General features: G+C 45.8%; 25 non-coding genes and 3 pseudogenes across 25 annotated transcripts; all 28 read right to left on the bottom strand.

Annotated features, from left to right (window-relative positions):
* Window positions 1-135: 135 nt before the first annotated feature.
* On the bottom strand, window positions 136-254 carry LOC149970029 (5S ribosomal RNA). Its single transcript, XR_016493954.1, has one exon. It is a non-coding gene; the product is annotated as a 5S ribosomal RNA (ribosomal RNA).
* A 177-nt stretch (window positions 255-431) lies between these two features.
* LOC149970028 (5S ribosomal RNA) lies at window positions 432-550 on the bottom strand. Its single transcript, XR_016493968.1, has one exon. It is a non-coding gene; the product is annotated as a 5S ribosomal RNA (ribosomal RNA).
* A 260-nt stretch (window positions 551-810) lies between these two features.
* On the bottom strand, window positions 811-929 carry LOC149970027 (5S ribosomal RNA). The gene has a single exon (XR_016493967.1). It is a non-coding gene; the product is annotated as a 5S ribosomal RNA (ribosomal RNA).
* A 260-nt stretch (window positions 930-1,189) lies between these two features.
* Window positions 1,190-1,308, bottom strand: LOC149970026 (5S ribosomal RNA). The gene has a single exon (XR_016493953.1). It is a non-coding gene; the product is annotated as a 5S ribosomal RNA (ribosomal RNA).
* A 260-nt stretch (window positions 1,309-1,568) lies between these two features.
* LOC149970025 (5S ribosomal RNA) lies at window positions 1,569-1,687 on the bottom strand. Its single transcript, XR_016493952.1, has one exon. It is a non-coding gene; the product is annotated as a 5S ribosomal RNA (ribosomal RNA).
* Window positions 1,688-1,864: 177 nt separating this feature from the next.
* On the bottom strand, window positions 1,865-1,983 carry LOC149970024 (5S ribosomal RNA). Its single transcript, XR_016493951.1, has one exon. It is a non-coding gene; the product is annotated as a 5S ribosomal RNA (ribosomal RNA).
* Window positions 1,984-2,243: 260 nt separating this feature from the next.
* On the bottom strand, window positions 2,244-2,362 carry LOC149970023 (5S ribosomal RNA). The gene has a single exon (XR_016493955.1). It is a non-coding gene; the product is annotated as a 5S ribosomal RNA (ribosomal RNA).
* Window positions 2,363-2,539: 177 nt separating this feature from the next.
* Window positions 2,540-2,658, bottom strand: LOC149970022 (5S ribosomal RNA). Its single transcript, XR_016493950.1, has one exon. It is a non-coding gene; the product is annotated as a 5S ribosomal RNA (ribosomal RNA).
* A 260-nt stretch (window positions 2,659-2,918) lies between these two features.
* Window positions 2,919-3,037, bottom strand: LOC149970021 (5S ribosomal RNA). Its single transcript, XR_016493948.1, has one exon. It is a non-coding gene; the product is annotated as a 5S ribosomal RNA (ribosomal RNA).
* Window positions 3,038-3,214: 177 nt separating this feature from the next.
* LOC149970020 (5S ribosomal RNA) lies at window positions 3,215-3,333 on the bottom strand. Its single transcript, XR_016493947.1, has one exon. It is a non-coding gene; the product is annotated as a 5S ribosomal RNA (ribosomal RNA).
* A 177-nt stretch (window positions 3,334-3,510) lies between these two features.
* LOC149970019 (5S ribosomal RNA) lies at window positions 3,511-3,629 on the bottom strand. Its single transcript, XR_016493946.1, has one exon. It is a non-coding gene; the product is annotated as a 5S ribosomal RNA (ribosomal RNA).
* A 177-nt stretch (window positions 3,630-3,806) lies between these two features.
* Window positions 3,807-3,925, bottom strand: LOC149970018 (5S ribosomal RNA). The gene has a single exon (XR_016493945.1). It is a non-coding gene; the product is annotated as a 5S ribosomal RNA (ribosomal RNA).
* A 177-nt stretch (window positions 3,926-4,102) lies between these two features.
* LOC149970017 (5S ribosomal RNA) lies at window positions 4,103-4,221 on the bottom strand (annotated as a pseudogene).
* A 177-nt stretch (window positions 4,222-4,398) lies between these two features.
* On the bottom strand, window positions 4,399-4,517 carry LOC149970016 (5S ribosomal RNA). Its single transcript, XR_016493944.1, has one exon. It is a non-coding gene; the product is annotated as a 5S ribosomal RNA (ribosomal RNA).
* Window positions 4,518-4,694: 177 nt separating this feature from the next.
* On the bottom strand, window positions 4,695-4,813 carry LOC149970015 (5S ribosomal RNA). Its single transcript, XR_016493941.1, has one exon. It is a non-coding gene; the product is annotated as a 5S ribosomal RNA (ribosomal RNA).
* Window positions 4,814-4,990: 177 nt separating this feature from the next.
* LOC149970014 (5S ribosomal RNA) lies at window positions 4,991-5,109 on the bottom strand. The gene has a single exon (XR_016493940.1). It is a non-coding gene; the product is annotated as a 5S ribosomal RNA (ribosomal RNA).
* Window positions 5,110-5,286: 177 nt separating this feature from the next.
* On the bottom strand, window positions 5,287-5,405 carry LOC149970013 (5S ribosomal RNA). The gene has a single exon (XR_016493939.1). It is a non-coding gene; the product is annotated as a 5S ribosomal RNA (ribosomal RNA).
* A 177-nt stretch (window positions 5,406-5,582) lies between these two features.
* On the bottom strand, window positions 5,583-5,701 carry LOC149970012 (5S ribosomal RNA). The gene has a single exon (XR_016493938.1). It is a non-coding gene; the product is annotated as a 5S ribosomal RNA (ribosomal RNA).
* A 177-nt stretch (window positions 5,702-5,878) lies between these two features.
* Window positions 5,879-5,997, bottom strand: LOC149970011 (5S ribosomal RNA). The gene has a single exon (XR_016493937.1). It is a non-coding gene; the product is annotated as a 5S ribosomal RNA (ribosomal RNA).
* A 177-nt stretch (window positions 5,998-6,174) lies between these two features.
* On the bottom strand, window positions 6,175-6,293 carry LOC149970010 (5S ribosomal RNA; annotated as a pseudogene).
* Window positions 6,294-6,470: 177 nt separating this feature from the next.
* On the bottom strand, window positions 6,471-6,589 carry LOC149970009 (5S ribosomal RNA). The gene has a single exon (XR_016493936.1). It is a non-coding gene; the product is annotated as a 5S ribosomal RNA (ribosomal RNA).
* A 177-nt stretch (window positions 6,590-6,766) lies between these two features.
* LOC149970008 (5S ribosomal RNA) lies at window positions 6,767-6,885 on the bottom strand. The gene has a single exon (XR_016493935.1). It is a non-coding gene; the product is annotated as a 5S ribosomal RNA (ribosomal RNA).
* A 177-nt stretch (window positions 6,886-7,062) lies between these two features.
* On the bottom strand, window positions 7,063-7,181 carry LOC149970007 (5S ribosomal RNA). The gene has a single exon (XR_016493934.1). It is a non-coding gene; the product is annotated as a 5S ribosomal RNA (ribosomal RNA).
* A 177-nt stretch (window positions 7,182-7,358) lies between these two features.
* On the bottom strand, window positions 7,359-7,477 carry LOC149970006 (5S ribosomal RNA). The gene has a single exon (XR_016493933.1). It is a non-coding gene; the product is annotated as a 5S ribosomal RNA (ribosomal RNA).
* Window positions 7,478-7,654: 177 nt separating this feature from the next.
* LOC149970005 (5S ribosomal RNA) lies at window positions 7,655-7,773 on the bottom strand. Its single transcript, XR_016493932.1, has one exon. It is a non-coding gene; the product is annotated as a 5S ribosomal RNA (ribosomal RNA).
* Window positions 7,774-7,950: 177 nt separating this feature from the next.
* LOC149970004 (5S ribosomal RNA) lies at window positions 7,951-8,069 on the bottom strand. The gene has a single exon (XR_016493930.1). It is a non-coding gene; the product is annotated as a 5S ribosomal RNA (ribosomal RNA).
* A 177-nt stretch (window positions 8,070-8,246) lies between these two features.
* LOC149970003 (5S ribosomal RNA) lies at window positions 8,247-8,365 on the bottom strand. The gene has a single exon (XR_016493929.1). It is a non-coding gene; the product is annotated as a 5S ribosomal RNA (ribosomal RNA).
* A 177-nt stretch (window positions 8,366-8,542) lies between these two features.
* Window positions 8,543-8,661, bottom strand: LOC149970002 (5S ribosomal RNA; annotated as a pseudogene).
* Window positions 8,662-8,783: the final 122 nt, after the last annotated feature.

Raw genomic sequence — 8,783 nt, 5'->3', positions numbered from 1 at the left:
GCCATAATTTGTAGCACAGATTGTTGGATGAAATACAAACTAACCTTGCTTACTTATTTCAAAGCGAGGGCACATATTTCAGCCTTGTGGGAAAAAATGGACAAAGAGTTGAAATTCCACAAGGCAGTGACAAAAAGCTTACAGCACCTGGTATTCCCAGGCGGTCTCCCATCCAAGTACTAACCAGGCCCGACCCTGCTTAGCTTCCGAGATCGGACGAGATCAGGCGTACTCAGGCCGGTGTGGCCGTAAGCGAAAGGCAATCTCAAAAAGTGGATGAAATTGCATATACTGTAGCCATAATTTGTAGCACAGATTGTTGGATGAAATACAAACTAACCTTGCTTACTTATTTCAAAGTGAGGGCACATATTTCAGCCTTGTGGGAAAAAACGGACAAAGAGTTGAAATTCCACAAGGCAGTGACAAAAAGCTTACAGCACCTGGTATTCCCAGGCGGTCTCCCATCCAAGTACTAACCAGGCCCGGCCCTGCTTAGCTTCCGAGATCGGACGAGATCAGGCGTACTCAGGCCGGTGTGGCCGTAAGCGCGAAACTATCTCTTGGTGCACCATGTAAAGTCAAAGTGAGCCTGATTAACAGCTGTTGCATTTCCACCATTTAGATAAGCATCTTTGTGTCACTCAAAAAGTGGAAGAAATTGCATATACTGTAGCCATAATTTGTAGCACAGATTGTTGGATGAAATACAAACTAACCTTGCTTACTTATTTCAAAGCGAGGGCACATATTTCAGCCTTGTGGGAAAAAACGGACAAAGAGTTGAAATTCCACAAGGCAGTGACAAAAAGCTTACAGCACCTGGTATTCCCAGGCGGTCTCCCATCCAAGTACTAACCAGGCCCGGCCCTGCTTAGCTTCCGAGATCGGACGAGATCAGGCGTACTCAGGCCGGTGTGGCCGTAAGCGCGAAACTATCTCTTGGTGCACCATGTAAAGTCAAAGTGAGCCTGATTAACAGCTGTTGCATTTCCACCATTTAGATAAGCATCTTTGTGTCACTCAAAAAGTGGAAGAAATTGCATATACTGTAGCCATAATTTGTAGCACAGATTGTTGGATGAAATACAAACTAACCTTGCTTACTTATTTCAAAGCGAGGGCACATATTTCAGCCTTGTGGGAAAAAATGGACAAAGAGTTGAAATTCCACAAGGCAGTGACAAAAAGCTTACAGCACCTGGTATTCCCAGGCGGTCTCCCATCCAAGTACTAACCAGGCCCGACCCTGCTTAGCTTCCGAGATCGGACGAGATCAGGCGTACTCAGGCCGGTGTGGCCGTAAGCGAGAAACTATCTCTTGGTGCACCATGTAAAGTCAAAGTGAGCCTGATTAACAGCTGTTGCATTTCCACCATTTAGATAAGCATCTTTGTGTCACTCAAAAAGTGGAAGAAATTGCATATACTGTAGCCATAATTTGTAGCACAGATTGTTGGATGAAATACAAACTAACCTTGCTTACTTATTTCAAAGCGAGGGCACATATTTCAGCCTTGTGGGAAAAAACGGACAAAGAGTTGAAATTCCACAAGGCAGTGACAAACAGCTTACAGCACCTGGTATTCCCAGGCGGTCTCCCATCCAAGTACTAACCAGGCCCGACCCTGCTTAGCTTCCGAGATCGGACGAGATCAGGCGTACTCAGGCCGGTGTGGCCGTAAGCGAAAGGCAATCTCAAAAAGTGGATTAAATTGCATATACTGTAGCCATAATTTGTAGCACAGATTGTTGGATGAAATACAAACTAACCTTGCTTACTTATTTCAAAGCGAGGGCACATATTTCAGCCTTGTGGGAAAAAACGGACAAAGAGTTGAAATTCCACAAGGCAGTGACAAAAAGCTTACAGCACCTGGTATTCCCAGGCGGTCTCCCATCCAAGTACTAACCAGGCCCGACCCTGCTTAGCTTCCGAGATCGGACGAGATCAGGCGTACTCAGGCCGGTGTGGCCGTAAGCGAGAAACTATCTCTTGGTGCACCATGTAAAGTCAAAGTGAGCCTGATTAACAGCTGTTGCATTTCCACCATTTAGATAAGCATCTTTGTGTCACTCAAAAAGTGGAAGAAATTGCATATACTGTAGCCATAATTTGTAGCACAGATTGTTGGATGAAATACAAACTAACCTTGCTTACTTATTTCAAAGCGAGGGCACATATTTCAGCCTTGTGGGAAAAAACGGACAAAGAGTTGAAATTCCACAAGGCAGTGACAAACAGCTTACAGCACCTGGTATTCCCAGGCGGTCTCCCATCCAAGTACTAACCAGGCCCAACCCTGCTTAGCTTCCGAGATCGGACGAGATCAGGCGTACTCAGGCCGGTGTGGCCGTAAGCGAAAGGCAATCTCAAAAAGTGGATTAAATTGCATATACTGTAGCCATAATTTGTAGCACAGATTGTTGGATGAAATACAAACTAACCTTGCTTACTTATTTCAAAGCGAGGGCACATATTTCAGCCTTGTGGGAAAAAACGGACAAAGAGTTGAAATTCCACAAGGCAGTGACAAAAAGCTTACAGCACCTGGTATTCCCAGGCGGTCTCCCATCCAAGTACTAACCAGGCCCGACCCTGCTTAGCTTCCGAGATCGGACGAGATCAGGCGTACTCAGGCCGGTGTGGCCGTAAGCGAGAAACTATCTCTTGGTGCACCATGTAAAGTCAAAGTGAGCCTGATTAACAGCTGTTGCATTTCCACCATTTAGATAAGCATCTTTGTGTCACTCAAAAAGTGGAAGAAATTGCATATACTGTAGCCATAATTTGTAGCACAGATTGTTGGATGAAATACAAACTAACCTTGCTTACTTATTTCAAAGCGAGGGCACATATTTCAGCCTTGTGGGAAAAAACGGACAAAGAGTTGAAATTCCACAAGGCAGTGACAAAAAGCTTACAGCACCTGGTATTCCCAGGCGGTCTCCCATCCAAGTACTAACCAGGCCCGACCCTGCTTAGCTTCCGAGATCGGACGAGATCAGGCGTACTCAGGCCGGTGTGGCCGTAAGCGAAAGGCAATCTCAAAAAGTGGATGAAATTGCATATACTGTAGCCATAATTTGTAGCACAGATTGTTGGATGAAATACAAACTAACCTTGCTTACTTATTTCAAAGCGAGGGCACATATTTCAGCCTTGTGGGAAAAAACGGACAAAGAGTTGAAATTCCACAAGGCAGTGACAAAAAGCTTACAGCACCTGGTATTCCCAGGCGGTCTCCCATCCAAGTACTAACCAGGCCCGACCCTGCTTAGCTTCCGAGATCGGACGAGATCAGGCGTACTCAGGCCGGTGTGGCCGTAAGCAAAAGGCAATCTCAAAAAGTGGATGAAATTGCATATACTGTAGCCATAATTTGTAGCACAGATTGTTGGATGAAATACAAACTAACCTTGCTTACTTATTTCAAAGCGAGGGCACATATTTCAGCCTTGTGGGAAAAAACGGACAAAGAGTTGAAATTCCACAAGGCAGTGACAAAAAGCTTACAGCACCTGGTATTCCCAGGCGGTCTCCCATCCAAGTACTAACCAGGCCCGACCCTGCTTAGCTTCCGAGATCGGACGAGATCAGGCGTACTCAGGCCGGTGTGGCCGTAAGCGAAAGGCAATCTCAAAAAGTGGATGAAATTGCATATACTGTAGCCATAATTTGTAGCACAGATTGTTGGATGAAATACAAACTAACCTTGCTTACTTATTTCAAAGCGAGGGCACATATTTCAGCCTTGTGGGAAAAAACGGACAAAGAGTTGAAATTCCACAAGGCAGTGACAAAAAGCTTACAGCACCTGGTATTCCCAGGCGGTCTCCCATCCAAGTACTAACCAGGCCCGACCCTGCTTAGCTTCCGAGATCGGACGAGATCAGGCGTACTCAGGCCGGTGTGGCCGTAAGCGAAAGGCAATCTCAAAAAGTGGATGAAATTGCATATACTGTAGCCATAATTTGTAGCACAGATTGTTGGATGAAATACAAACTAACCTTGCTTACTTATTTCAAAGCGAGGGCACATATTTCAGCCTTGTGGGAAAAAACGGACAAAGAGTTGAAATTCCACAAGGCAGTGACAAAAAGCTTACAGCACCTGGTATTCCCAGGCGGTCTCCCATCCAAGTACTAACCAGGCCCGACCCTGCTTAGCTTCCAAGATCGGACGAGATCAGGCGTACTCAGGCCTGTGTGGCCGTAAGCGAAAGGCAATCTCAAAAAGTGGATGAAATTGCATATACTGTAGCCATAATTTGTAGCACAGATTGTTGGATGAAATACAAACTAACCTTGCTTACTTATTTCAAAGCGAGGGCACATATTTCAGCCTTGTGGGAAAAAACGGACAAAGAGTTGAAATTCCACAAGGCAGTGACAAAAAGCTTACAGCACCTGGTATTCCCAGGCGGTCTCCCATCCAAGTACTAACCAGGCCCGACCCTGCTTAGCTTCCGAGATCGGACGAGATCAGGCGTACTCAGGCCGGTGTGGCCGTAAGCGAAAGGCAATCTCAAAAAGTGGATGAAATTGCATATACTGTAGCCATAATTTGTAGCACAGATTGTTGGATGAAATACAAACTAACCTTGCTTACTTATTTCAAAGCGAGGGCACATATTTCAGCCTTGTGGGAAAAAACGGACAAAGAGTTGAAATTCCACAAGGCAGTGACAAAAAGCTTACAGCACCTGGTATTCCCAGGCGGTCTCCCATCCAAGTACTAACCAGGCCCGACCCTGCTTAGCTTCCGAGATCGGACGAGATCAGGCGTACTCAGGCCGGTGTGGCCGTAAGCGAAAGGCAATCTCAAAAAGTGGATGAAATTGCATATACTGTAGCCATAATTTGTAGCACAGATTGTTGGATGAAATACAAACTAACCTTGCTTACTTATTTCAAAGCGAGGGCACATATTTCAGCCTTGTGGGAAAAAACGGACAAAGAGTTGAAATTCCACAAGGCAGTGACAAAAAGCTTACAGCACCTGGTATTCCCAGGCGGTCTCCCATCCAAGTACTAACCAGGCCCGACCCTGCTTAGCTTCCGAGATCGGACGAGATCAGGCGTACTCAGGCCGGTGTGGCCGTAAGCGAAAGGCAATCTCAAAAAGTGGATGAAATTGCATATACTGTAGCCATAATTTGTAGCACAGATTGTTGGATGAAATACAAACTAACCTTGCTTACTTATTTCAAAGCGAGGGCACATATTTCAGCCTTGTGGGAAAAAACGGACAAAGAGTTGAAATTCCACAAGGCAGTGACAAAAAGCTTACAGCACCTGGTATTCCCAGGCGGTCTCCCATCCAAGTACTAACCAGGCCCGACCCTGCTTAGCTTCCGAGATCGGACGAGATCAGGCGTACTCAGGCCGGTGTGGCCGTAAGCGAAAGGCAATCTCAAAAAGTGGATGAAATTGCATATACTGTAGCCATAATTTGTAGCACAGATTGTTGGATGAAATACAAACTAACCTTGCTTACTTATTTCAAAGCGAGGGCACATATTTCAGCCTTGTGGGAAAAAACGGACAAAGAGTTGAAATTCCACAAGGCAGTGACAAAAAGCTTACAGCACCTGGTATTCCCAGGCGGTCTCCCATCCAAGTACTAACCAGGCCCGACCCTGCTTAGCTTCCGAGATCGGACGAGATCAGGCGTACTCAGGCCGGTGTGGCCGTAAGCGAAAGGCAATCTCAAAAAGTGGATGAAATTGCATATACTGTAGCCATAATTTGTAGCACAGATTGTTGGATGAAATACAAACTAACCTTGCTTACTTATTTCAAAGCGAGGGCACATATTTCAGCCTTGTGGGAAAAAACGGACAAAGAGTTGAAATTCCACAAGGCAGTGACAAAAAGCTTACAGCACCTGGTATTCCCAGGCGGTCTCCCATCCAAGTACTAACCAGGCCCGACCCTGCTTAGCTTCCGAGATCGGACGAGATCAGGCGTACTCAGGCCGGTGTGGCCGTAAGCAAAAGGCAATCTCAAAAAGTGGATGAAATTGCATATACTGTAGCCATAATTTGTAGCACAGATTGTTGGATGAAATACAAACTAACCTTGCTTACTTATTTCAAAGCGAGGGCACATATTTCAGCCTTGTGGGAAAAAACGGACAAAGAGTTGAAATTCCACAAGGCAGTGACAAAAAGCTTACAGCACCTGGTATTCCCAGGCGGTCTCCCATCCAAGTACTAACCAGGCCCGACCCTGCTTAGCTTCCAAGATCGGACGAGATCAGGCGTACTCAGGCCTGTGTGGCCGTAAGCGAAAGGCAATCTCAAAAAGTGCATGAAATTGCATATACTGTAGCCATAATTTGTAGCACAGATTGTTGGATGAAATACAAACTAACCTTGCTTACTTATTTCAAAGCGAGGGCACATATTTCAGCCTTGTGGGAAAAAACGGACAAAGAGTTGAAATTCCACAAGGCAGTGACAAAAAGCTTACAGCACCTGGTATTCCCAGGCGGTCTCCCATCCAAGTACTAACCAGGCCCGACCCTGCTTAGCTTCCGAGATCGGACGAGATCAGGCGTACTCAGGCCGGTGTGGCCGTAAGCGAAAGGCAATCTCAAAAAGTGGATGAAATTGCATATACTGTAGCCATAATTTGTAGCACAGATTGTTGGATGAAATACAAACTAACCTTGCTTACTTATTTCAAAGCGAGGGCACATATTTCAGCCTTGTGGGAAAAAACGGACAAAGAGTTGAAATTCCACAAGGCAGTGACAAAAAGCTTACAGCACCTGGTATTCCCAGGCGGTCTCCCATCCAAGTACTAACCAGGCCCGACCCTGCTTAGCTTCCGAGATCGGACGAGATCAGGCGTACTCAGGCCGGTGTGGCCGTAAGCAAAAGGCAATCTCAAAAAGTGGATGAAATTGCATATACTGTAGCCATAATTTGTAGCACAGATTGTTGGATGAAATACAAACTAACCTTGCTTACTTATTTCAAAGCGAGGGCACATATTTCAGCCTTGTGGGAAAAAACGGACAAAGAGTTGAAATTCCACAAGGCAGTGACAAAAAGCTTACAGCACCTGGTATTCCCAGGCGGTCTCCCATCCAAGTACTAACCAGGCCCGACCCTGCTTAGCTTCCGAGATCGGACGAGATCAGGCGTACTCAGGCCGGTGTGGCCGTAAGCGAAAGGCAATCTCAAAAAGTGGATGAAATTGCATATACTGTAGCCATAATTTGTAGCACAGATTGTTGGATGAAATACAAACTAACCTTGCTTACTTATTTCAAAGCGAGGGCACATATTTCAGCCTTGTGGGAAAAAACGGACAAAGAGTTGAAATTCCACAAGGCAGTGACAAAAAGCTTACAGCACCTGGTATTCCCAGGCGGTCTCCCATCCAAGTACTAACCAGGCCCGACCCTGCTTAGCTTCCGAGATCGGACGAGATCAGGCGTACTCAGGCCGGTGTGGCCGTAAGCGAAAGGCAATCTCAAAAAGTGGATGAAATTGCATATACTGTAGCCATAATTTGTAGCACAGATTGTTGGATGAAATACAAACTAACCTTGCTTACTTATTTCAAAGCGAGGGCACATATTTCAGCCTTGTGGGAAAAAACGGACAAAGAGTTGAAATTCCACAAGGCAGTGACAAAAAGCTTACAGCACCTGGTATTCCCAGGCGGTCTCCCATCCAAGTACTAACCAGGCCCGACCCTGCTTAGCTTCCGAGATCGGACGAGATCAGGCGTACTCAGGCCGGTGTGGCCGTAAGCAAAAGGCAATCTCAAAAAGTGGATGAAATTGCATATACTGTAGCCATAATTTGTAGCACAGATTGTTGGATGAAATACAAACTAACCTTGCTTACTTATTTCAAAGCGAGGGCACATATTTCAGCCTTGTGGGAAAAAACGGACAAAGAGTTGAAATTCCACAAGGCAGTGACAAAAAGCTTACAGCACCTGGTATTCCCAGGCGGTCTCCCATCCAAGTACTAACCAGGCCCGACCCTGCTTAGCTTCCGAGATCGGACGAGATCAGGCGTACTCAGGCCGGTGTGGCCGTAAGCGAAAGGCAATCTCAAAAAGTGGATGAAATTGCATATACTGTAGCCATAATTTGTAGCACAGATTGTTGGATGAAATACAAACTAACCTTGCTTACTTATTTCAAAGCGAGGGCACATATTTCAGCCTTGTGGGAAAAAACGGACAAAGAGTTGAAATTCCACAAGGCAGTGACAAAAAGCTTACAGCACCTGGTATTCCCAGGCGGTCTCCCATCCAAGTACTAACCAGGCCCGACCCTGCTTAGCTTCCGAGATCGGACGAGATCAGGCGTACTCAGGCCGGTGTGGCCGTAAGCAAAAGGCAATCTCAAAAAGTGGATGAAATTGCATATACTGTAGCCATAATTTGTAGCACAGATTGTTGGATGAAATACAAACTAACCTTGCTTACTTATTTCAAAGCGAGGGCACATATTTCAGCCTTGTGGGAAAAAACGGACAAAGAGTTGAAATTCCACAAGGCAGTGACAAAAAGCTTACAGCACCTGGTATTCCCAGGCGGTCTCCCATCCAAGTACTAACCAGGCCCGACCCTGCTTAGCTTCCAAGATCGGACGAGATCAGGCGTACTCAGGCCTGTGTGGCCGTAAGCGAAAGGCAATCTCAAAAAGTGCATGAAATTGCATATACTGTAGCCATAATTTGTAGCACAGATTGTTGGATGAAATACAAACTAACCTTGCTTACTTATTTCAAAGCGAGGGCACATATTTC

Source organism: Oncorhynchus mykiss, unplaced genomic scaffold (assembly GCF_057628025.1).
Source record: "Oncorhynchus mykiss isolate SJ-2025 unplaced genomic scaffold, ASM5762802v1 scaffold108, whole genome shotgun sequence".
Classification (NCBI taxonomy): Eukaryota; Metazoa; Chordata; class Actinopteri; order Salmoniformes; family Salmonidae; genus Oncorhynchus; species Oncorhynchus mykiss.
This window is presented reverse-complemented; position numbering and strand designations above follow the sequence as displayed.